General features: G+C 51.2%; 1 protein-coding gene across 1 annotated transcript in view; it reads left to right on the top strand.

Moving 5' to 3' along the window:
- Positions 1-345: 345 nt before the first annotated feature.
- Positions 346-26361, top strand: part of RREB1 (ras responsive element binding protein 1) — a 122401-nt gene continuing 96385 nt past the window's right edge. Inside the window, 1 exon segment of the mRNA XM_027525040.1 lies at positions 346-580. The gene's annotated coding sequence lies outside the window, so the exon portion shown is untranslated.

The raw sequence follows: 26361 nt of genomic DNA, 5'->3' as shown, positions 1-26361 counted from the left end.
CCCCGGCGGCGCCCGCGGAGGGCGTGGGGGCCAACCTGGGGCTGCGGTGGGGGTGGGGTGGGGGACTGCAGCGTCCCTCCATCCCGGAGATGGAGACTGCAGTCACCCCACTAAGATCGGGGCGGGGGGCTGCGGCGGGGGTCGGGGTCCGCACCCCCCCCCCACCCGACCCCCGGCCGGAGCGCCGCAGCCGCCGCCGCCGCCGCCGCCGCCGCTCAGTAACACGTCCCCAGGAGACGCGCAGGAGCAACACGTGATGTGTCTACTTATCAGGGTGAGAGGGGGAGAGCGGGGCTCCGAGCGTGCGGGCGGGCAAGCGGGGCGGGGGGCCGGGGCGGGGGCCACGACGGCGGCCGGGGCGCCGGGGTCGCCAGCTCCTCGCCCACCTCCCTCCCCGCGGGGCGAAGCGGAGCGGGGAGGGGGGGGGAAGCGACTGCGGAGTTGATGAACTTTGCACATCCAGAAACGCCATTTTGATTCCTTTTCCGGAACAAGTTTGCATCTCTGCTCGATCCCTTCCCGCAGCCCACCGGTCCCCTCGGCGTCCTCGCCCGGGAGCCCCCAGCGCCCTGGCCTGGCCGTGAGTACGCGCCCCCGGGCGTTCCGGCTCGCGGTCCCTCGGGCGGCCGCGAGATGTCCGGGGCTGAGCCGGGAGCGGCGACCTTTCCGAAGAACTTTTGGGGATGTGGGGAGGGTGAGGTCTGCGCAGGGCGCGCCGCACTTTTCGAACTCCGCGTCTCCCCCAGGGGCCGCGAGGACCCAGGAGCCACCCCCCCACCGCACCCCACGGCCGCGGCGCTGCGTGCGCTCGGGGGGCCGGCGTGGGATGAGCCGGGCAGCCCTCGCCCCTCGGGCTGCTGCGCGCCGGGCCGCTCCTCCTCCCCGCGTCCTCCCCCCTCCTCCCCCCTCCTCCCTCCTCCTCCTCCCCTTCCTCCGCTCCCTTTCCCCTTCCCGAGCCGCCGGCTCTGCCAACCAGCTCCCAGCGCGAGCCGCCGGCCGCAGCGCCCCACCGCCGGGGGACCTGATGCGCATCCATATTAGCCGTCCGAGCGCAGGAATCCGGCCCGACCCGCGCCGCCGCGCCCGCCGCCGCATTTATTTTTAACCGAGCCCCGCCGGGGGGACTCGGAGGGTGCGCGCCCGGCCGGCCAGAGACATCTTCCCAGCGCAGTTCTCCATCTTCCGCCCTCTCTCTCTCTCTCTCCCCCGACATCCCTCCTCCCCCCCCCCCCCCATGTGGGAGGGGAAACTCTTCTCCTACATACTTTCGAGTCCCTCTCGGGCCGAGAGGAGCGCGGAGATGACGGCGCCCGCCCGCCCGCCGCCGCCGCCGCCGCCAGGTATCCGGGGGTGCCACGCTCGGGGGGTTCCACGCTCGGGGGTGGGGGTGGGTGCTCGCTGGGGGTGGGGGGGTACCGCGCGGTGGGAAGCATCCGCCGCGCCCTGCGCTGCGGACTTTGATCGTCTCCGGCGGACGGCGCCGGCCCCGGAGGGGGCCCTGCGCCTTCGCCGCTCCCGGCTCGTGGCTGCTGGTCACGCCGACCATCGCGCCCCCCCCCCCCCAACCACCGCGCCCCGGGTGACCGCGCGAGGGGCGGGGGGGCGCGTCCGCGCGTATTGTTCTCTGGCCTTTCCGCTGGCGGTGTACGTGTTTTCGTGGGAGCCATCGGTGTGGAGCGGAGCCTGCATCGCGGGGGGGGGGGGGGGGGGGACCTCGGCGCCCGGCGCCGTCACGAGCACAGGAAGGAGGCCGGGAGCATCCGAGGCGGGGCCGCCGGGGCCCGCTTCGCCGCCCAGCTGTGGAGCGCGCTCGGAAACTTTTGTCCGCAGCCCGCTGGACCAATTTTTTTTTTTTTTTTTTTTTTGCCGAGTTGTGGGGTTTCCCTGCCTCCTCCCATCCCAGCCCCGTAGCGTCCAGCAAGGCCGGGATGCGGGGGTGGGGGAGGACCTGGCGTCCAGGGGCTGGGGGACCCAGTGCGCCCCCCGCGCGCCCCCCTCCTCCTCGGCCCGGCCCCCCGCGCCCACCCGCCCCCCACCTCCTCGGTCGCGGTCTCTTAGGAAACTGCGACCTTAATGGTTGCTAAGGAGCAGGGGAGGTCCTTCCCGTCGCCGGCCCCCTCCCTGGGAGCGGCGCGTTCTCTGGACCGGGCCGAGGGTCGCGTCGAGGATGGGAGGGCTCGCTCCCCGCCGCCCGCCGGGCCCGGGGAGGCGCGTGAGTGCGGGGCGCGCTGGTCCAGTCCACTCTTCGGCGGGGCCACTTTGCTTTTCGGACGGGCCGGGGGTCGGGGGGTAGGGCGATGTGTGGGTGGGGGGCAGCGGAGGACGCCCCCCCGGGCGCGGGGACCGGTCGGCGGGCGGGCCGGTTGACAGGCGCCGCGTGCAACTCGCGTCCCGCGTCCGCGGTGCATCCGTGATGGGTTATAAAAGAGGAGAAAAGTATTTCTCCTTGCTCAGCACATTTGCCCTGCCTGGCTCCTTACTGGTTAGAAGATAGAACGTGAGCCCAGATCCGGACGAGCAGTTCACATTCCATTACGAAATTCTACACGGCTTCAGAGCCAGCAGCAGCACACATTCGGGCCACTTTGGAGTTTTTTCGGCTTCTTTTTTGGGGATGGTGGTGGTGGAGAGAGATGGAAAGGCGAATTAAAAAAAAACAACAACACAACTCTGGGGTATGCTGAAAAACCTGTCTGAGGGTTTTCAGCAGCAGAAACATTCACCCCACGCTTGTTTTAGAGTTTAGATTTAAAAGCCAGTGGAAATGAAATTTGCCTGTTGGATAGAGATGCTGGAAATAGCGAGGTGTTTCTGTCTTGAAGAAGAGACTGGAGGTGATTTCTGCAAAGGCTACCAAGTCGTTAATGTGCATCCCATGTTTTCCGGATAGTTTTCTTCTAGATATGCAGTGGTGTGTGCCTGCGCGCGAGTGTATTCAAATTTAATTGATGTGGAAAGCGGAGAAAAGGGGACTGCAAAGAAAAGGATGGTTTTTGTTTTGTTTTTCCCCACGGCCCTTAAAAGCATCCTCTAGGGTTGGTGCCTTTTGGAGTAGGCAGGTATGGTTCTAAGTCCTAATGTAACCCGGAAGTCTTGTTAGAGGCTGAATGAAGCCTTGGCTGACACTTTTTTTCCTCTGGCTTTCTTTTTTAAACGTGTAGTTCTTTTCTTCCTTCAAGAGTCACACAGTCACCCAAATTATTCTTCAAGTAATATATGCAAAGGTGAGTCACTAATTTTAGTTATTCCCCCCCCCCCCCAACTTTTACCTTTGCCCTTCGGAGGAAACTTCTGGGTATCCTCTCATGGATCTTGCTTTGATGTGTTTTGGGCTTTGGTTACACTGATGAATTAAACATTTGAATGGCTTTTATCAACTTTGAAATGTGTGAAAAAACACCTTCCTTCCCACCCACCCCCTTTACAAAAGAAAGGGAGAGCCCTTTGATTTGTTCCTTGTTTACCTTGTGCTTCATTTTAGGTTGTTAATGAACTTGCACTGTTTTATCATTCCTAAAAATACTGCCAAACAGGTTGCATTTTAGGATGTTTTGTTTTTAAAGAGGATTTGCTGGTTACGTGATACTCTTAAGAAAATGCTGCTGACCTTTTCTGTTACACGGCATATCATTCTCTGGGGTTTTTCTGGATATCACTCTGCTTCTCATCAGAAATTCAGAGCCTGGGCCCTTATGGCAGACAAGCGTTTGTTGTGTGATGGGAAGATGGGTCGGACTCAGCTGGCACAGGTGGGGCATCCATTCCTAACTGTTTGCATCATCTCACAAATGACCCTTTGATGGAAGGGTCTTTTATTTTAGACTCCTTCAGGCAGGCTCCCGAGCTCTCATTCTGTATCCAGCATAGGGGCAGAATGTTGAAGGAGGAAAATAAGGCTCCTGAGCCAGTCTGCATCATCCCGTAGCAGTTGCTGATGGCTTCTTTGCTGTGTGCAGGGCCCTATGCAGTTGCCATTATGTGGTTTGCATTTTTACCCAATTTTGAACTGCTGTGCTAGTCCACTTCCTAAAATCAGTTTGGAAATCTTTGCTGGTTGTGTTATGCTTAGTTGTTACCATCATTTATTACCTTCAGTGAAGGACATTTCCCAGTTAATGAAATTAAGAGAAAAGTCTACCCTTTGGGGGGTTTTGTATGGCATAATTAATATAAATTTAACTCCTGCAGAAAATTGATTAAAAGTCTCACTCGAAGTAGTCAGAAGTGAATCCTTTTGATGTTTCTATTCATTATCCTTCTGAAAAGTAGGTGGTGCTTAAAAGGTCATAGGATAAGGGTTGCTAAGCAGCTAAACAGAAGGATGCTAAAATTAACTGAAGCATTTTTGAAAGGGAGTCCTCCCCTGTTTTACATTATTTAACTAGATTTAATTAATTTCTGAATCCTTCATGTCCCTTGGCCTAGGAAAGTAGGATGTTAAGTTTGTTTTGTTTTTGTTATCGTATTTAAATAATCTCTCTTTTGTAAGTGTCTTCTTATTGAAGTTCATGCTCTGACCAGACCTGGTGTCAGATGGCAGCTTGTCTGGGTGAACGTCTTGTCTGTTAACCTGTGTGTTCAGATTAAATCCTCGCTTCCCTGGGAAAGGTGTGTGTAACATCACCTTATTTCATTTATTAATAACAGATGGCTTAGTTTGGAAAACATACCTCATCTGTGAAGTGATGTCTTATTTTGCCCTTTACTAAACAGGTTTGTGTTTGGAAGCTAGAAATGCAATAGACAATCAGCAGGACACAGGCAGTAGAGCCCCTCCTGACCCAGGACAGTGGTCCTCTTCCCCTTTTCTGCTATTAGATTAAGTTTTGATAGAGCGCCTCCTTTTCACTCCACCTCCCCATCTCAGTTTATTTCAGCCCCTTTTTGAAAATAATTCCATTAGATGTAGAGTATCTTTGGGACCAAGTATTCAGAAGCAACACTTGAAGGATTTTGGAGTTTTTCAGTAAGAAGAAAAAGGATTATAGTCTAACCAAAGCCGTGGTTGGTAACCATCTCTTGGCTGAAAAGCAAGCTCACTGCAGCTCAGAAATTTCCCTGTCTCAAGGTTACTTGTGTGCATCTGACCTGCCAAACAGGCAAAGTTGAGTAATGTTTTTTATATCCAAATACAATGAAGAAATTAGATGGGTTTTCTTGGGAGGGGCAAGGTTAGTGAGTTTTCTTTCTGTCTTTTAGACTTACAAAGTGGATTCTGAGTAGAAATAGCCATGGCTCTCTTCAAAAAGCAGGGGTCAGCCTGTGATCTCCGCACCCTGGGGGGCCTACCTATAAACCAGAGGGAAAAGGTGTACCCTCTGAAACAAGAGGGAGGCATACACTGTACCTTCTGAAATGCATCACTTATTTTTAATTTCCCCTGCGCCCAAGGAAGGCGGAATACAGAGAGGAAAACCATCTGTGGGGTTGTCTTGATGACCGAAGTGGAAGACTGAGGAAGATGGGGCGGCAGGGCGATGGGCTTTTTCCTTTTCTGTTAGCTGTCCTCTGGGACGGAGTCACCTGCTGTGCTGGTCTCCGTTTCCCTCCTCACCTTCCCCGGGTGCTGCAGGAAGGGCAGCTGAGAGTAGCTGGCAGTGGTTGGTGGAGACTGGGGGCGGGGGTGGGGAGGGGAGGGACGCCCCAGAGGAGGGCGCAGGGAGCTGCCCCTTGCGGCGACTGCTGCATCTTGTTTCGGATGGTACTCTGGGTACAGGTGAGCCAGTCTGTCCATCAATAAAGGTGGCTGCCAGTGAATAGGTGCTTAGACAAAAGAAGTGGGAGAGGGTGGAGACTGTTTGTTCAGTGTGATTCAAGCAAGCAGTGCTAAATAGAATTTGAAAGCCTCTGTGAAGTCCCCGAGTCTGGGTACTGGCGGTCCGGCGGGATTCACCTGAGGCCTTTCAGACTCGCCGAGGGCGGGTGGTCCTGATGGGGGTGAGAAAGCCCAGGCAAAAGCCCCACATTCTTTGTCAGCCGGCCAGACGGGCGGAGAAAAAGCCTCAGTGGGGGTAATTAGATAAAGCTTTTAAATGGCTCTATTTGTTTTTTCCCTGGCTGGTTTGGTATCTCATCTCTTCTCCCCCCTCTTTCAGAAGCTGCCGGGTAAGACGGTCCTAAGAGTGTTGGAGGCTGTTAGTGGTTTCATTACTTGGGACATTTCATTTTTCGTTAGGGCGGACCCTGGACAAAGTGAACTTCACCCTGCTTTTGTGGAGGCCTTGAACAAAGATTTGAATTTTATCCTCAGAGCGGGAGCGGCACAGTGTGAGGGTTGGGTGGGTATATTAACCCATTTTCCAGCTGTGCCAGCCTCCACCCTGTGGCTGGTAATAAATCAAGCCCAGGACCCAGAACTCCCAGCTCCAGCCTCACTCCAAACAACACCTGCTTTTTCAAGTCAGCTTGGCCTCAGAAGACAGAGCATCAAATATACAGGGCCTGTTTATCTGTGTGTGTGTGCTTTTTCAATGAGACCAGATCCTTTGACAATAATTCTGTGGTTGAATGCGAAGATGTAAGGCAATTTAAAAAGAAACCTTTTTAGCCTTTGGCAGCGTTTTTCTTGATGAACATGATTATAGACATTTTTTTTTTCTACCTCGTGAGATCATTGTAAGGATAAAATAAATGTTTCAGAAAGTCAGAAACTATATATGGAAGAAAGTGGTGTATTTTGAGCTCAGGAAGCTTTGTGGGTATCCACTCTGGATTTCCTTTCCAGAATTGTGCACAACTCCAGTACTCAGGCAGAGTTTATGTTTGCTTCGAGTGCCCAGAGACAAACAGGCCAGCACATTATTCTTCGTGAAGTTGACTTGTGTGCTTAGTCGCTCAGTAGTGTCTGACCTTTGTGACCCCATGGACTGTAGCCAGCCAGGTTCCTCTGTCCATGGGATCTTCCAGGCAAGAATACTGGAGTGGTTGCCTTTTGCTTCGCTCGGGGATCTTCCTGACCCGGGAAGCGAACCCGTGTCTCCTGCAGTGCAGATGGATTCTTTCCCTGCTGAGCCTTCACTCAGGGATGAATTTTAAGGGACAGGCAGGTGGTAAGCTTTGGGTGCATTCTTTAGAGCAGTGACTCTCAGCTTGGTGGTTCCCCCCAACACCACCACCCCCCCGCCGCCCCCTCCCCCCACTGGCCCAGGGGGTGCCTGGCAACGTCTGGAGACTGATTGCCTTGCTGGGGGAGGGGATGCACCAGCCTTCAGTGAGTCCAGGCCAAGGATGCTGCTGTTCTTCCCACAATGCATTGGGAATCCCAGAAACAAAGGCTCATCCAGCTCCAAAAGTCAGTAGGTGGAATCCATCTGCGCTGCAGGAGACAGGGGTTCGATCCCCGGGTCAAGAAGATCCCCGAGAGAAGCAAAAGGCAACCACTCCAGTATTTTTGCCTGGAAGATCCCATAGACAGAGGAACCTGGCGGGCCACAGTCCGTGGGGTCACAAAGGTCAGTAGCCCCAAAAGTCAGTAGGCCCGCGTCACGTGTGCAAGCAGCCTGGTGTTCTCGCTGTGCTGCATGTGGCATATTTGGGGATCTGGAATTTCATGGAGCGAGTAAGGTCTCCTTCCAGGACTATGAGGTGCCGTGTTGGCAAGTCCAAGATTTCACAGGAGATTGGGGGTTGGGCGGGATATTTCAGTGGCGTTCTGTATATTAAAAACCCCTTTAGTCAATAAAAGTTCCAGAACTTTTCTGCTTCTAAAACAAACCAGATTCGTGGGTGCTGGGAGGCTGCTCTGATAGGTGGAACTTCTTCGCTCATTTGGGAAACTGACTCCAGTGCTGTCATCCGCCCTTCTCCCTCGCGTTCTAAGTTGTGTGGAGGGCACTACACCCCGCCCCCCCGCACCACTGCTTTTTTCCTCAGTGTTTGAACAAGCCCCTACTTGCTTGACAGTTCATGTTTTCACCCTTGTAGTCTTGCTTATTTAGGTTTTCCTAAGTTTTTGCAAAATTCTTACATAACATTCCACCCTTGTTAAAGTGCAGTGTTGGGGGGACCGGGGCTTCTGTCCATACGTCTCCCCTCGAGTGGGCACCTGGCTGACCCCAGGGAGGGCTGGGGATGGATCGAAGCGGGGAAGAGACGATAGTGAGTTTTATGTTTTGGGGGCTCCGGGGCCTCAAAGACCCCAAAAGGAGGTTGGTTTGAAGGAAGAAGAAATGTGGTATACAAACACTAAATTGTGTTTTCCCAGACCAGACACTCCCAAGGAGAGTGGCGGGAGCCATCTGTAGCCACAGGTGCCACTTACCTGACCTGTGTCCTGGTCTTCCCCACCTCTCAGCTCGGAGGCAGGGGTCAGGGGAAGCTTTGGAGCAATAAGAAGGCAGGAAGAGGGGGGGAACGATTCCTGAAAGGGCGGGGCAGCCTGTGGTGGGAAGTGACGGTTGCCCCCAAAACCATCTGGGCTGGCACTTACTTAAGAGAAGCGTTGCACATTCTGCAGGCAGCTTTCTTTACATCCTCGTCCTGCCAACAGGCTGTCAGGGTCCCTCCGTTCACGTCCCTCTGGGCCGATGGTGGCAGTGACCTGCCCGGAAGCCACCTTTACCACGCGGCTCCTGGGGTGGTAAGAGCCTTGCATCTGGTGCCCCGCCGCCCCCTCCACACCCCATAAACTGGCCACTGCCCCTGCCTGTCTCCACTGACAGCTTTTGCCAGGTGGAGGGTCGTCTGCAGGTGCATCAGAGGGAACTTGTAGAGAAAAGAGTTCCTCCCCCCACTTCTGGAAGGTGAACTGAAACTCACCATCCGCCCAGCCTTCCAGGCCAGTCCCTGACTCGGGTCTCTCCCACCCCAGCCAGACCCCCCTGGACACCCCTGTGCTGTCCGACTCCAGGGTCAGCTGCCCCGCTGTCCTGACTGAGGCTCTCCTCGGGTCACAAACACCTCCCAAGTCAATTTCCTGGCACCTTTGTCCACCCTCCGTTGGTGGACACTAGCCACGCGTGGGGTTTGCCGGCCGAAAAACATCTCTTGGCTCCCTGCTGTCTGCAGGAAGAAATCCAAACTCGTCAACTTGGCACACGAGGACCTCGTTGGCGGTTCCCAGACGGTCTTCCTGGTTCCAGCCCTTCCCACTCCCGCTCCTCGAGGCAGCCACAGCAGGAGCTTCTGCTTCTCCGTGGATCACTCACTTGGTTCTGTCCCCACCCCCCCAACCCCCCCCCCCACCCCCCGTCTCCTTGCAAACATTTCCTCACTCTTCTTTCAAGACCCATCTTAAATACCACCTTTTGCACGGAGAATCAGGTCCTCCATCAGAATAACCCTTACCCCATCTGGCCGGTCTGTCTGTTGTAATTTACCTGTTGGCATGTTTTCCCCATCTGGAGAATAGGCAGTGACTTCAAATCATATTTTTCCATCTTCTGTACCTGGCTCAAGGGTTGCGTTTGTTGTCGTTTAGTCACTCAGTCGTGTCCGACTCCTTTTCGACCCCGTAGACTGTAGCCCGCCAGGGCTCCTCTGTCCATGGGGTTTCCCAGGCAAGAAGACTGGAGCAGGTTGCCATTTCCTTTTCCAGGGGATCTTGCCGACCCAGGGATTGAACCCGCATCTCCTGCATTGGCAGGCAGGTTCTTCACCGCTGAGCCATCTGGGAAGCCTCAAGGGTTGCGTAGTTGGTGCTTATTTAGTAATTATTGTTGAATCCATTTTCAAATACAAAAAACACAGAGTTTTTCTGAAGAGGTGCAGGTTATTTTTGGAAAAGAGCACTATAATTTGAGAAGCTAAGTCCTAAATATTGGTACAGATTAAGAGAAGGAAACTAAAGTTTTCCAGCAAACCCGTCTCCCAGAAATTGGGTGCTAAGTGCACACTGGTGGGAAAGTGTTTTGAATTACAGAAATCTTAAAATAAAAGTTTGCTCAGCTTAATTTACTCAGAATTAAAGAGAAAGAAAACGTTGTTAATGCCTGATTGCTCTAAAAGCTGTCACACTGGGGCCCTTACTAATTATAACCACTTTTCATGGCTCTTGGTTTGAAGTTTATATTAAATAGGAGAGATGGGCACACAGATCAAAGACCAGCATCATTTCAGAGCTCCAATGTGTGGGCCCATTTTCTCTGCTTAGTTAGATTTTTGTTTCATTAGTGGTATGAGTTAATAGGAGTGTTGGTCTGTATATAATTTAACTTTTCTTTTTTGCCATTACTGCTTGGATTTAACACAAAATGCCAAACCAGCAACCTACAGGGTACAGATCTTGCTTTATTTGTGTCTGTGTGTGCACAATATACATTCATACTTACGTGATAGAAGTTGATTATAGATCATATTTACAGAAAGAATCATTTCCACTGTTCTATGGGAAATTCCTTTACGCTGAGACCTTATTGTTAAAAAACACACACACACAAATACTGCAAATACACAAAATCTTTTCTTAGCTTTCTTCTAGAAGAGGTACATACGTCTTCAGAAATAGGGGAATATGGAAGACAAGGCAAAGATGGGGTGAGAGAGGCATTTTATGGATCCTTTTATACCTTTATATTTGTAACTATGTGGATAGGTTTCCTTTTCAAATAAGGAATTAAGTTTTTTTTTTTTTACTATCCTTTATACAAGATAAAATCCTAGTCGATTAAAAGTACAGTATTGCTACCCTTAAGTATTTCTTAATGTCCTCACCTGATAATTAAAGTTTAGGCTCAGATCTGGCAGATACATTCAAATATATTAGCCCAACTTCATCTTATTTCTAAGGAGGCTTGTATATTTTTCTCTCATGTGAAAAAAGGTGGGGTTTTTTTTGTTTGTTTGTTTATTTTAAGCCATTTTCTCTTCGGCTTTAGGGCTTTTAATCGTTTGGAAGGGTAATTACATAAAACTGCCTAGTGAGCATCTCAAACAGGTTTTCACAACTTGGTCAGTTAAAACTACGTTGGATCAAACTGTTCCACTTAAAAATTTTGAACCAAGTATAATTTAAAGGAGGCTCAACTCGCACACCTTAGTCTCAGTTACCCTTGTTTTTAAAATCATGAAAATAAAGTTTCTGAAAACCGTTTGTTGTTTGAGAGCTTACCTCTGTCCATGGAATTCCCCAGGCAAGAATACTGGAGTGAGTAGCCATTCCCTTCTCTAGGGGATCTTCCCAACCCAGGGTCTCCTGCATTGCTGAGTAAAAGTCACTCAGTCATGTCTGACTATTTATGACCCAATGGACTACACAGTCCATGGAGTTCTCCAGGTCAGAATACTGGAGTGGGTAGCCTATCCCTTCTCCAGCAGATCTTCCCGTCCCAGGAATTGAACTGGGGTCAGGCAGGCAAACTCTTTCACCATCGGAGCCACCAGGGAAGCCCCTAATGAAGCTTTACTACCCTGTTTTCCTAAAATACTGCATCGAGTTGGATTTAGTATCCCATTCAGCCTCCTTTCGGAGAAGGCAGTGGCACCCCACTCCAGTACTCTTGCCTGGAAAATCCCATGAACGAGGAGCCTGGAAAGCTGCAGTCCATGGGGTCGCGAAGAGCCGGACATGACTGAGCGACTTCTCTTTCACTTTTCACTTTTCATGCATTGGAGAAGGAAATGGCAACCCACTCCAGTGTTCTTGCCTGGAGAATCCCAGGGATGGGGGAGCCTGGTGGGCTGCTGTCTTTGGGGTCGCACAGAGTCAGACACGACTGAAGCGACTTACCTTCAGCCTCCTTTTGGAAAACAGGCACTTTCCACCCCTGAATTTGCAAACCTCGTAGTGCTGCCTTTTTTTTTTTTGTTTTTTAAACTCATAGATCTCTATTTATTCAACAAATTTGAACTTCAGCAATACGACAGCTGTGATAAGCACCAAGGATATTACTAGTGTGAGAAAGAGGCAAGTGGCTAGCTTCGCAGACATGGAAAGACCCTGGACCACTGAGTGGTCTGCGTCTGGGCGGCGTGTTCGGTGCGGCAGGGGCGTGTGATGTGCTGGCGGGGTGGAGGATGCCGAGAGGAAAGAGCGTGCAGGGGCACAGACGGTGGGGCTGACGCCCCGAGGTTGGCGAGGAGGCCGAAGTGCGGAGAGGAGCCCACCAGGCCTGAGGACCGCGTGGTGCGGTGGGCGGGGCCGGAGCCGCAGCGCCTCCCTCGCAGGTATTTGGAGTTTTCCCTGAAGAACTCTGGGAATCCTTGCAGGGTGTCAGGCCAAGGACTGGCATGATGAGATTTGCATTTTTAAAGACCGCTCCTGGCCAGAGTGGAAGATAATCTAGAGCAGAAGGCAGCAGCTCTTCCGCCTTCTGTTTGCAAGACCGTCGAGAAGGTTAGTGGTTCGCGGCTTTGAGAAGCAGCGGCGGTGCGAACTGGCTGGAAGTGGAGGTGGGAGCCAGGCTGGCTTCGGTGGAGCTGGAGGCCAGAGGAAGGGCTGGAGGCTGGGCGACATGATTTCCAGGCCTCTGGCTTCCCTGGCGGGCGGCTGGTGCTGCCCCTCTCCGGGATTAGGTTGCGGGATAAAGCCAGGTTTATGAACCAGGTACGTTCCTTGCTCTTTAAAGAAGTGATGTGTTTGAACTTTATCACCATTTTCTCTACTTGGACTGTTTTCATGGGTTAAAACGTTAATGTACCTGGCGTGGATGACTCCCGGAAAGGACTTCTATAAAAATGAGAGACAGAAGTGAGGTTCTTCCCTATGGCTTCCTCCTCCCCTCCTCTCCCTCCTCTTCTTTCCTTTTTCTCCTTTTTAATTTCCTGAGGCCAAAAGGAAGTTGGAAGAGTTCTTGCCAGTAGCCCGAGCTTCCGAATGGTTTTCAGATGAGACATACGACTAAAGTCTTGAGCACATTTAAGTTTCTGTTTGCTTTAAAGATGCTTTATCTCTTTGACTTGAGCCTGGGGCTCGGGGGCGGAGGCTCCGGGTAAGACCAAGGCAGGACTCTCAAACTTGCCCCGGGTGTCCACTGAAGAGGGTCAGAACTCTTCTGCTGACCTGACTGTCCCAACTTTCTGCTTACTTTTTTAGTCCCCACTGATGCTCTGAGTGCCTTAGAACGACATCAGTATTTTGCTTGACCAGTGATGTGTGTGGAAACAAAGTCCCTTCAGTGAAGCAAATTTGCCGCGTGTCTCCCAAGGGTGCCCAAGGAAGAGAGTCCGTCCTTGCCCAGGGCTGGTCCCCACCAAGCCGCGGTCCAGCCTGTGTCTGACCATCTCCGGCGATGGCAGATTTGCTGTCTGCTCCGAGGCAGTCCATGGAGTTTTACTACGTTAGTTAGCTTTTTTTTTTTTTTAAGTCTTCTCAAGGCAAACAGAATCTTTCTGGAATGGAGCTAGAAAGTGGTGTGTTTTCTGCTGAGTTGGTGAAAGCTAGGAGCTGGAGGACAGGCCGCTGCCTGGTGCAATCTGACCCCCAGAGAGTCCCTGGGGACTGACTGCCACCCTCCTGACTTCCTCCTGCACTCGAATTCCTGCTTCATGGGGGGTGGGAGGGGGTCCTGCCTCACTTGGCCTGCACGGCCATCCTCTTGGGTGTGAGCTAGGACTCCTTTCTTCAAACAGCCCCCAAGAAAGCATGAACAGTGCTGCTGGATTTGAGTAAAGCTTCTCCCGAAGTCATAGAAATGACTCATCCAAACCACCCATGAGCCCCAGTCTGCTGCTCCCCGCCCCCCACCACTTCTCTTTTCTATGGGATCCATCCTGACCCAGGTCGCCCCACCACTGGTCCCCAGAGAGCGCTGCCCCACTTGGGGAGAACAGGGTTTTTCATCTTTTGCTTAAAGAGCACGGATGTTCCCGCATCAGCAACCTCACTCTCATTTGTAAGGATGGCACACTTTATCCCAGCCATACATTTGATGAGATGAGCTGATGAAGGGAAAAGCTCCACAGAGACCTTGCCCCTCCCACTCTTTCCAGCTGAAACAGCTTGGTGAGGGTGTGCTGGGAAGGGAACTTGAGAAACTGAGTTTATGGCATCTTTTGGAAAATTTAAATCTTAAGGTTCAGTTGCACGCAGCTCAACCCTTCACCTCATCATGACCCAGGCCGAAGCGTGGATTTGGAGATCGAATACATCTGTCACAAAAATAGCTTACAGGGATGGCCTTGTAACGTGTCCAGAGTTGCGGTGGGTGGTACGTCCAGTAGCCAGTTCATGGTGACGAAGGTATAAGCGCACTTGCAGATAACCCGCCCATAACTGCTGGATAATGGTGACAGTTCTTGCTCTCTGTTGGGTGGTTTCTTTCTTTACACCGCTGTGTGTTTAATCCCTGGTGTTGGTTCTTGACGGGCTTGGGGTGGTAAATTATTGCACTTAGAGATCACAACCAAAATGGCTTGGTGGGTTTTGCTGCCTTTACAGCGGATGGAATCTGGGGAGGTTCCTTTGGCTGGCTGGGAAGTCTAGTGACTGCTCCTGCTGTGTCCTGTATCTACAGACGGCAGAAGACATAGAAATCCAGCAGAAACTGACCTGGTTATTCATATTATAAACAAATCACTGAGAGTGTATTTAAATACAGTCAGCAGTCCGCCCTTGGTGAAAAGCATCAGTAGTCAAAGCCCACCTGTATTTGCTTTAAATCAGATAAACCAGATGTTGTATTTTAGGCTGTCTCCTGCCCGTGCTAGACTTAATCCATATATGACTCCAATCTTAAGTCAAAAATCTCAAGTTCCCGCACTTTTTCACCATTCTATGGTTGTTGGGTTTTTCATCTGGAAAACCACTCGCGTGGTGGGGGAAGCGGTTGTGTGAACTAAGGTTTCAGGCACACACCAGTTATGTCCTCCTGAACTCTTGACGTGGGTCATCCCATTCCGCCTTCACACCCCTTCGTGGCCCCTGTGATGTAGGTAGGATCATTATCCCCTTTATTTAGAGGAGGAAGAGACCCAGTGAGACAGCCAGCTCATCGTCGTCGAACAGCCTGAGCCCAGAGCCCATGCTGGCGGCCAGTGCTCCACTTCTCCCGCGATGCCGTGACATTGTCCCCAAGTGAATATGCCCCAGAAGCCTGCTGTGTGCAGAGCCGTGTGGTACATGGCAAGGGGAAAGCCAGGGACATGCATGGGACAGAGCTGCTGGCTCTTGGAAATAGCAGGTTAAAACCCAACCTGTGAAAAGACTGTATGTGGTTTTTAGACAAAGTGAGTTAGGCCATCACTTCTGTGGAAGATCAAGGGGGAGGGAAGGGTTGCTAGAGAGAGAGGACTGCAAAGGTGCTTCGTTGTTGAATTGCTAAGTCCGGCTTTTTTGGCACCCCATGGACTGTAGCCCACCAGTCTCCTCTGTCCACGGAATTCTCTAGGCAAGAACCCTGGAGTGGGTTGCCATTTCCTTCTCCAGGGGATCTTCCCAATCCAGAGATCAAACCTGGATCTTCCTGCATTGCAGTAGGTGGTTTCTTTACCACTGAGCACCAGGGCATGGGTTGCAGAGATGCTGCTGGTTGACAAATCAGCCAGTGGGAAATGGCTGTCTCAGAGCATCTGGGGCCCGGGAGAGTTGGGGAGAGGCCCTGATTATCCTGCTGGGGGCCTCACTGTCCCCAAGTTCCCATCAGATGCTCCGGGGGGTGGGGAGGGTGGGCCTGCACTCGGGGCTTCTGCTGGTCCTGTGTGAGGTGGGGAGTGGGGTACATGCCTGCCCCTCAGCTTCTTTGTTGTGGACACCCACGTTTAACCTCGCTGAAAGTGCTTGATCACCGATTCCAAGTAAGCATGGTGTGTCGGCCACTTTGGAAGGGCCGGGACACTGTCGGCTCCGTGAGTGTCTGGGGACGAGGGTTCCTGGAGAGCCTGGTTCCTCCAAACAGGTCCCTCGTTCTTTGCTGTCATAACAGGGCATCCCCATTTCATTTAATTTATAAAATCAACATTTTGCCTCAGAGTCAGCGATCTAAGGGGCCACTGGTCTGTGGATCCAGGGAGGTCGGCGCAATTGATCTGATTACTGACCTGGGGCTTCCCTGGTAGCTCAGCGGTAAAGAAGCCACCTGCAGTGCAGGAGACAAGGGCTCCATCCCTGGGTCGGGAAGATCCCCTGGAGAAGGAAATGGCAACCCACTCCAGTATTCTTGCGTGGAGAATCCCATGGGCCGAGGAGCCTGACGTGCTGCAGTCCGTGGGGATGGAAAGAGCCAGACAAGACTGAGCGACTGAACAATTGCTAACCTGATGTTTGAGTTTGTCCTTATTTAAGGGAGATAGCCTCAAGGAGAGGTTTTTTGTCCCCCCTGCTTCTTAAGCAGTAGGAGCTACAGGGACTGCGGGACAGCAGTGGAGGACGCCCTGTCTCCCTTGGGATGTTACTGGGGCGGGGGGTGTCCTGCCCTTTTTTGGGGGCCCACTCGAGCAAGTCGTGGAACCAGCAAGTCTTAAATTGTGATGAGGGCTTCATGACCTGTTTCCTGTTTCCGGTGGGTCTGTTGGAGAAGGGTTGTTTTGAAATTTAGTAACAAAGAGAGAATTTCAGTGTCCTGTGTTACCAGCTTGACTGTAACCGACCTAGCTTCCCCTTACTACCACCATGATTCTTACCGCTGCTATTTTGCTGGTGGCAGTTTGACAGTTGCAGTGAGAGAGCAGGGCAAGAAGTCTCGGTTGAAGACCAGCATCCCATGCTGTCTCTTTCTCAGGGTTGGAATCAGCTTCCTGCATCGGAATGCTGCTCGACACCTCCCCCAGGCAGTAGGCTCCGGGGAGGCGAGGATGCCTAAGACGTGGTCCAGTCCTGAAACGCACCAGTGCGTCACAACCGGCAGAGACCGCGCGGGCCAGGCAGTGGAAGCGGTCAGGAAAAGAGGAAGTGATGGGGTCCTCAGATGTGAACAGCCGGCCACGTGGAGAAGCACGTAGGGAAGGGGAAACGAACGTCTAGGCTGAGAGGAGTGTGAGTAGAGGCCCTGGGGGACGACAGCCCGGGGCTTCCTGGGGGATGGGATGGACGGGCGGTGGGATGAGGCCAGAGAGCAGGGTCGGGGTGCTGTGTCGAGTCGGGGCGGAAGGGGTGTTGAGAGGTGTCTCTGGTCAGTTGTGGAAGCAGTCGTGCACCAGGAGTGCTTTGAAGCTGGGTTGCCACGTGAGAAGTTCTGTCCTGGAGAGAACTCAGCTAACCCTTTAGAAAAATCAGGTTGCAGAGGAGGCATGTCTGGCAGAACGAACTTGACGTTGGTGCCATACTAAACAGAATTATTTCTTCTCCTTTTTTTCAAAGAGATTTTTTTCAGTCCAGGACATGGGGGCTGCTGTCTGGGGTGATGTTAAATGATCATTCAAAGGTGGGAGCTTGATTTTCAGCAAATAGAATGCAGTTCACCAAGGTTTAAACTTCCCAGGCTGTGTTTTACTGCTTGGTGCTTAAGCTCATCGGGGAGAGCAATAGACTCATCCAGGGAATTAGACTCACTTCTGTTCCCTCGAGAATACTGAGGCTGGATCCTGGGAGTCCAGGGGAGCTACTTACTCGTTAGGATCACTGGTTTGTCAGCTGGGAGTGAAGGCGGGCTTGGAGGGCGAGCTGATGAGCCTGTGGATGAAGATTTCTGGAAGTTGCCATGGATGTAGGACCTGCTCACAAAGATGAAGCTGCCTTGAGCAGGGGTGTCTCACCTGGGTAGCACCTGCCCTTGCCCTATTCCCCCCCCCCCCCCGCCCCCACCCCGCTGTTCCGGGTCCTCTGCAGAGATTTCACTTCCTCCCAGTGGTGAGGTTGGCCAGGAAAGACCTACAGGGATGCAGGGCGTGAGGGCAGGTCGTGGCCCCCAGAGACGCTCGTGGTTGATTAATTACGGTGGAGGCACTTTCTGCCTCTACCCCTGGGGAGAACAGGTCCCTTTTTTAATACGCGTGACTTCATATGTTCATACGTTCAAGGCCTGAACTCAGGGACCGAGGGACCTGGCCGAGAGAGCTGTGGAAAATGTGGGGAGGCCCCTGCAGGTTGGACAGAACGCATACCTTAAGGTTAATAATTTCGTCACCTAAAACTGATTTTTATATGGTAAGGTTTTATGAACTGCTGGCAGCCTCTCTCGTTCTGTTTTGTTTCTTAACCGTGCTCTCTCGCTGGCGCTGGGATCGTGCGGGAGGAGGTGGGATGCTGTGAGCTGGGGTGGGCTTTGGGGGGCCAGGCGGGGAGCTGCAGCAGAGATGGGGGGCTCTCAGAGTGCTGAGTGGATTCCCTTGCCTGTGACCAGCCAGGGCAGATCACTAAGGAAGGAGAGCCCGCTTGGGGCCAGGACCCAGGGGTGTTTGCTGGTGTGACCCCATGGGTAGGGCAGAGCTATCATCTTCCTCTTCTTAAAGACAGGAAACTGAGGCTTAGGGGAGTTACCTTTTTCTGAGATCACACAGGCGGTGTCAGGCCGCCGGGAAGCATTAGGCCATAGCCGCACACTGAAAGATGTTCTCCGGTCCCATGGGACTTCGGGACAGGTGGGTGCCTGGAGAGAGTTCCCAGCCCAGCAACTGCGAACCTTGATCTGGACTCTTTAATAGTTCGCTGGGATTGGAGCTCAACACATTTGAGTGCTTCTACGCGTAGAACACTGGGTTGAGGCGTGATGAAGCCCCGTGGTTCTTGCCTTGGGGAGTCCCCATCATGAAAAGGTGCAGGGCAGGGTCACCCCCGAGCCTTGCTCCCACGGGCAGGGGCAGGCTGGGGGTCACTTGGGGTGGAGGACCACGGCCTGCAAGGTGGTGGAGTTGGAGGGTTCCTTGGGGGGTGGCGGGTGGGGCAGAATTGGAGCTTTCCTTCTGTCCGTGGGACGCAGTCCTAAGGCTTGGAGCAGAGGAGCGACCGGCCACCTGATAAGGCTTGGGAGACATCCTCAAGGAGGGAGTGCGGCCACGGCTGTCCCCCGGGTGGCTGCTGGGGGCCCTGTCACTGCTGATTGCTGGCCCGAGGCAGAGAGCCCAGCCTGGTCAGCTGGTCCGGAACGAGCCCGGCAGCAGGCAGATCCCTGCATCACTCCACCGGACTGACGTCCACAAACGAGGGGCTTGCTTTCTTTACAGCCGCAGACTTGTTTCAAAGCTGACTCACACACTCTGGCTTAATATTTCACTTCTTAGTTAACCAGCTCCAGAGGAGCCACCGCGAGAGGGTGAAGGACCCCAGGGCAGCAGCAGACCTGCTTCCAGTTTAGGCCCCGATGGAGACAGTTCAGGCTCAGATCTCTGCGTTCTGGCTTGCCTCTTTGCGGGGCTTGTCCGCTGAAATGCTGGATCTTGTTTATAATGTTGGCATGTTGGTGTGGAGGTTAACCCTGGTTTACTGAAACCAGGGCAGGGAGCCTTTCCTGATGGGTCCTGAGACTTCTACGAGGACCTACCCCGGCCCCAGGTGTGGGGTGGGGCCTGAGCCCCGGCTCCTGATCCTTCCCCCGCATCCAGTTTCCAAGTCTTTGGCTCAGATGGTAAAGAATCTGCCTGCAGTGCAGGAGACCCGCATTTGATCCCTAGGTCTGGAAGATTCCCCTGGAGAAGGACATGACAACCCACTCCAGTACTCTTGCCTGGAGAATCCCATGAACAGAAGGGCCTGGTGGGCTACAGTCCATGGGGTCGCAAAGAGTCAGACACGACTGAGTGACTCACACTTCCTGTGTTATCTGTTGTTCAGTTGCTAAGTTGTGTCCTTGTGGTGCCCGGCTGCTTGCGGCCCCGTGGACTGCAGCACACCAGGCTCCTCTGTCCCCCAGTGTCTCCCGTTTGCTCAGACTCCTGTCCATTGAGTCTGTGATGTCATCCGACCATCTCGTCCTCTGTCGCCTCTTTCTCCTCTGGTATTTGCTGCTGCCCCAAAGGTGCCCTCCCCACCTGTGCTTGAAGCAGAGTGCTCTTATGAGGCTCTTAAAGCCCCTGGTGTGGTCTCCCCAGCTTTTTGTCTTGAGCTCTGGCCTGGGGTGCCATCACGGTCACCTCCCCATTCATCGGTGTCACTGGCATTTTAAAGACGCAAACGTGGACATCGCAGGCAGGCCCGTAAATGCTTTTTGTGCTTGATTTCCATACTGCTCACAACAAGCCCACCAGGCTGGTGTCGTTAGCCACGTTCTGCTGGTACAGAGGCACTGAATCATGCCCTGAAGGTCCAGGGGGCACTGGACCCTCCCCCCGCCCTTTCTGTGTTTTCTCTCATTTAACCTCTGCTTCGACTTCTGAGGTCACTGTTATCTCCATCTTACAGGTGAGGAAGCTGAGGCTTAGGGAGTTTAAAGAACTTGCCTGAGGCCGCTCCAGGGTAAATGACATTGAGCCTGAGCTGGTGTACTCCTTAATCTTTGCTCTTCTGTATTTGTTTATGAAGTAAAACTTGCTAGCTTGGGGCTGGCTTAGAGCTGATGGCTTCTCTTGGATTTGTTTTCCAGGCTCTTCCCATTCCTAAAGGAGGAGGGAGGAGCTGTTTGTCAAGTGCCCACTCCCATGTGCAGTTCAGTTCAGTTCAGTCGCTCAGTCGTGTCTGACTCTTGGCGACCTCGTGGACTGCAGCACGCCAGGCCTCCCTGGCCATCACCCGCTTCCGGAGCTCACCCCACTCCGTTCTAGGCTTGGTTATCTGTTTTCCTTTTACCAGAGTGTAAGCTCCCGAGAGCTTCTTGCTGCATTTTCCCTGTTTGTTCACCCATGCCCGCAGGCACCCACCCTAGTGCCTGGCACAGCCTGGGTGCTCAGGCAGCACTGAATGAATGAATGAGCGGATCGTTTTATACCCCTGTCCGAGGTGGAGGCACTCAGACAGAGTAGTTTGGTGCCTTGCCCACAGGCACAAATAACTCTTGCTGGTCACACCTCAGATCTCTTGTTTTCTCAGCAGACCTTTTTTACACGTGTAAAATTTCGGGAGTACTCGGATCTATGTCCTGGGGTTGGAGGGCATGATATAAAACACTATGAATACTTAGCAGTGCCTGGCACCTCGCCAGCCATCGAAGAGTGGCCTTGGGAGGGTTGTCTCCACTCCCTTGTCTGTGTTTGTCTTCCTTTGGGGCAGGGTTGCCATACCGATTAGCCAGGCTCAAATGTGCTGTCCACCAAACTTCTAAAAAGTGCTTTTCATTCATCTGGGAAAGTGCTTTTTATTCATCTAAGGTTGCTGTGTTGGCTGTACTATCTAGTAAGTGATGGAAGTGGTAACATTGATGGAATCCGTTTAAAGCTACCCAGGGCCAGTGGTCACCACTGGAAAGGTGTGGATTAGTTTGATTTTCATCTTTTCTGTTTCCAGTCAGAATATTGTTCTGGGAGGGGCCTCCGGGATCCTCGTCCAGATTGTCTCCTTCCAGGCCCCCTAGTTTCCAGGTGAGGAACATCAGGCCAGGAGAGTTGCGGGGGCAGGGCTGGGGGGACCACGTAAGAGGTCTTACATGGCCCACTCTCTTCGATGGCAGCAATACCGCCAAGTCCAGATGCCTGGAGTTTTGTATTTGTGACGGGGGGTTGTCTGAACATTTCTGTGGTGGAACCACCATTATTCTCATCAGGGATGTTAGTGAGCAGATTATATCCATAACCCTAAGTATTAAGAAGGGTTTTTCCTATTAGAGTTTTATTTTTAGCTATAGAAAAGTTCTAAATAAACAAAAAGAAAAATCGAGTAAAGCATGTAAGAAAGTAAAATTACTTTCATGAGTCACAAGTCTCCTTGTTGTGTATCTCCTTCCTCTTAATACATACACTTACTACAGAAATGGGATTTATTACATTTGTGAACAATAAAAAGCCCATTTTTGTATATGCCTTTAAATTGTACCCTATTTATTAAAAATTTAATGTGATAAGTATTTTCTGATGTATCCAAATGTTCTTTGCCAAGAAAATCACTTTATTTTGATGTGGCATAATTTGAGGAGAGGAGAGTTGTAGGTTAATATTTTGATTATTTTGCACTCCCTGGCACTCACTGGTCCTAGGTTAGTTTTGGGGTTTTCTTTATTCGGTTGGTTTTGTTTTTGTTTTTCTTGCATTGTGTGGCATGTGGGATCTTAGTTCCCTGGACAGGGATTGAATTTGTGTCCCCTGCAGTGGAAGTGCAGAGTCTTAACCACTGGTCCTAGGTTAAATAAAGCCAATTTAGCGTTAAAATTTTTACGTAAATTATGAATAGGTAAGCGGAAATTGATTTATTCTAAAGAGGAAAATGCTGAACTGACACAATGCATTTATTTATTTTTTGATTAGCCTGTGATGTGTCATCCTATTGCTCCAAACAAACACCGGTGAAAAGCAGATCGAGCAGTTCAAAAAGTCCCTCCAAAGGGTCCAGTTCTCTTGATAAGGAGGTGTTTTCCATCTTCTTAGGTCACAGGGGTGAGAGGGCTGATGGAAGGTTAGGTTCCTTTGGTTGTGGTTTTAATCGGATGTTTTGCTTTAATCGACGTCATCTGACACTTTAGTGCAGCTATCCCCATGGGGTCTTTTCTAATATAAGGACCTCTCTTAATGTATTAATAAAAAATGTTTCCGGGGTAAGCATAATTTTAGTTGTATTTTTAGACTCTGTTGAGAACCTCTGATAAAATGTTTTTGAAAAATAATACTTTTAGTGGAACTTCTCTTTATTAAATTACAACAACATCTTCATACATACATCTTCATACATCTTGCCCAAGGATAGCACATACCTGTGTACAGTTTCCGAGGTTTGTAGATGCTTGATGGGCCTATGAGGACGTTTACCCTCCAAAATAGCTCCTAGGACGCCCTTGCCCTCGAGGAAGATAGAGCCTGAATGTGAATCACTCTGAGGCCTAATGTTGGGTAGATAATAATCAGATCCATTCTGAAGGGCAAGTGGAATTCTCTAACTCCAAGAATGACCTGGGGGCCATTAAATGACAAGTCAGGAAGATGCATTTTGTTCCCACCTGCTCACTGCTGAAGTTTCCAGAGGGTCCCACCCCACCTTGCTCTCCTCATCATTTCAGAGGAAGGAATTGAATCAGGAACACTTGAACAAACCTGATGAACTATCTCCTTTGGCCCTTTTCACGCACTCTGCATGATCTAGAGAGAGGACTGGATTTGTCAGCTCAGGTCCTAAACCCAAGCCCAACCCTAATTACAGTTAATGGAAAGATGTTACACCTTCAGTTCAGTTGCTGAGTCGTGTCCGACTCTTTGCGACCCCATGGACTGCAGCACGCCAGGCCTCCCTGTCCATCACCAACTCCCAGAGTTTTCTCAAACTCATGTCCATTGAGTCAATGATGCCATCCAGCCATCTCATCCTCTGTCCCCTTCTCCTCCTGCCGTCAATCTTTCCCAGCATCAGGGTCTTTTCCAATGAGTCAGTTTAGACCTTGGGCCTCAGTTTTTCCATCTGTAAAATGCGCAGAATCTTTCTTTTGTTCTTAGGAGGTGACACACTGATGCCCCCAAGCAGCATTTTTGTCTCTTTTTAATCAGTGAAAACAAATAAGAAAAACCTTTGTGAGGCTAGATGTGATTGTCCCAGGAAAAGTACCATAACATTAGAGAAATTCTAAGCATCTCAAAAGCTTATTTAGGGCAGGGCAACAGAGCAAGGCCTGCCAGCAGAGTGAGACCCTCCTCAAAAATCTTGTCTCCATTCTCCTAGAGTTGTTTTTCTCTTAGTGATTGTTACAGTGATGCCTCGTATAGCACTAGTCTTGAGCTCTGAGAACAAAGTTCTTGCACTGTTTAGCCCCAACAGGATTCGGGTGGAAGTTCAGTTCAGTCGCTCAGTCATATCTGAGTCTTTGCGACCCCATGAATCCCAGGACGCCAGGCCTCCCTGTCCATCACCAACTCCCGGAGTTCACCCAAACTCATATCCATCGAGTTGGTGATGCCATCCAGCCATCTCATCCTCTGTCGTCCCCTTCTCCTCCTGCCCCCAATCCCTCCCAGCATCAGAGTCTTTTCCAATGAGTCAACTTTTCACATGAGGTGGCCAAAGTACTGGAGTTTCAGCTTCAGCATCAGTCCTTCCAGTGAACACCCAGGACTGATCTCCTTTAGGATGGACTGGTTGGATCTCCTTGCTGTCCAAGGGACTCTCAAGAGTTTTCCCCAACATCACAGTTCAAAAGCATCAATTCTTCGGCGCTCAGCTTTCTTCACAGTCCAACTCTCACATCCATACATGACCACAGGAAAAACCATAGCCTTGACTAGACGGACCTTTGTTGACAAAGTAATGTCTCTGTTTTTTAATATGCTGTCTAGGTTGGTATAACTTTCCTTCCAAGGAGTAAACGTCTTTTAACTTCATGGCTGCAGTCACCATCTGCAGTGATTTTGGAGCCCCCAAAAATAAAAGTTAGCCACTGTTTCCCCATCTATTTCCCATGAAGTGCTGGGACCAGATGCCATGAAGCTGCCTCATTTGTGGTGTCTCTGTATCATCAGATGAAGGAGAATCATCCCAGCATTCCCTTTTTCTAGGAGTCAGAGCTGAGGGCATGTATTATGCTTAAGTTTTATGTGATGTCTGTATTTTCAAAAAATGTTGACCATCATCTTTGTTTGAAGCTTCTGTGGCCTTTCCAAGTTGCTCTGGAAAATCTTCAAGAGTTTCTTAGCAAAACAAGGTGCACAGTAAGCCCATATCAGCTAGGCCCAATGTAGAAGAATTACTTTCATGAAGTGGGCCTGGGGCGCTGACCCCAGCTACAGAGCTATGACCATCTGTACAATGGGATCACAATTCAAGTCAGCTGACCTCAGTTACAGAGCTGTGGCCATCTGTACAGTGGGACCAGCACTCACCATGATGGGGCGGTGGTCATTTTTGGATGGATGATGACCTCAAAGGTGTTTCCAAGGGCAAAACCCCCTCCAGACATAATCTCCAGAATTCCAAAGCAGTTTCATAATTCTGATTCTAAGAAAGGTTTGATTTCTGACAGGGGACTCCATCAGTGCCCTCTCACGCCTGTGTGTTATAGATGTTAGTAATTGTCTTTTTGAAAAAAACAGAAGTAAGCTATAAATTCTCTCTGAAGAATTTGTTGTTTAGTTGTTCAGCCGCGTCTGACTCTTTGCGACCCCACGGACTGTAGCCCGCCAGACTCCTCTGTCCACGGGATTCTCCAGGCAGGAATACTGGAGTGGGTTGCCATTTCCTTCTCCAATCTGAAGAATTTAGCCGAGTTTATTTTGAAGAATTTTTTTTTAATCAGCTGGAGTTTTTCCCCCACTTCAGTAGCTGGTTTCAGGTCCCAATGCCTAAGCAGTATGGAGTGATAGTAAATAATCAAGCTTTTTGTAAGTGATGTTATTTGAAGAGGGGAGGTTAAAATATAATAAGCTTAGGGATATATAAGTAAGGTTTTCTGTGAACCTACCTTCCTTTCTGAACAGGAGAAAACATGAACTTTAGGTATAAGGGTGCACGAAGTAATGGGTAGCACTCTCTAAAGACATTTAAATCTGTTAAAGCATATATATCTTTATTCAGAAATAGATTGAGCTCTGAATGCTGATGCTTTCAAGACTGCTTTATGATCGGGTGGCTTGTAAGAGCACGTTGTTAATCAGACCTGTTGTGTTTCCCACAGAATTTCACTAAAAGGCACGCATCACTTTACATAGTCCTTAGGAGAGGGGACAGTGACACAGAAACTTAAACTTACTATTACAGAAATACTGAGGGGACAGGAGAGGATAAAGCTGCCCTGGTACCTAGGCCTCCTCCTTTTTCTTTCTTTCCCAGCTCTGCCTCTTTGAGATATTCTTTGAGAAGATGAGCAAGCTGGGGTCATGACCCTGGGTGTCCCTGTGTCTCTGACTAGGCACTGGGAGTCCTTCCCCAAAGCCTAGTGTTGGTTCTTCCTATCCCCAGCTTTCCAGAGAAGGCCTGGGAGGTGGCGGGGCCGGGGGGGAGCTGAGGTGTGGTACCTCCTGGGCCCCTGGGCCCCTGGGGAAAGGAGCCACCTTCTGGAATGGGGTACAGGGAGGGGGAGGCCTGAGCAGAGGGTGGATAGGCGGAGGGCAGTCACTGCCATTGTTTGGGTACAGACCAGGCTGTGGTTTGGAAGTTGTTGTCTTGGAAGTTGGCATTCGGGCGACCCTTTATGGTTTCCTAACCTGAGTGTGACACGCATGTGCATTGCTGGAGTTTGAATAGGCAGATAAAACAAACCATCTAAATACTCAGATGGTTGTTTTCCCGAGAAATTGAAGCTAGCCTAAACTGTAGGACTCATTTGCCCCAGCTGCTCTCAGTAGTCATTTTTGTTCGGTCTACTAAAAAAAAAAAAAAATTAAAAAAACCATTCCTGGGAAAAGTGCAGGGTCAGAGAAGGGAGAGCAGTTCTGCTTCTGTGATGCTGGAAGGAAGGATGGGGGAGACGCCTCCTCTTCCTCTCGTGGCCCTGGAGCCACAGCTTCAGTTGCTAGAGGATCAGCCTGCTGCTACGCCCAGCGGTGGTATTTTAA

Source organism: Bos indicus x Bos taurus, chromosome 23, assembly GCF_003369695.1.
Source record: "Bos indicus x Bos taurus breed Angus x Brahman F1 hybrid chromosome 23, Bos_hybrid_MaternalHap_v2.0, whole genome shotgun sequence".
In the NCBI taxonomy this organism is placed as follows: domain Eukaryota; kingdom Metazoa; phylum Chordata; class Mammalia; order Artiodactyla; family Bovidae; genus Bos; species Bos indicus x Bos taurus.
The sequence above is the reverse complement of the archived record's forward strand: the minus strand, read 5'-3'. Positions and strand labels throughout refer to the sequence as shown.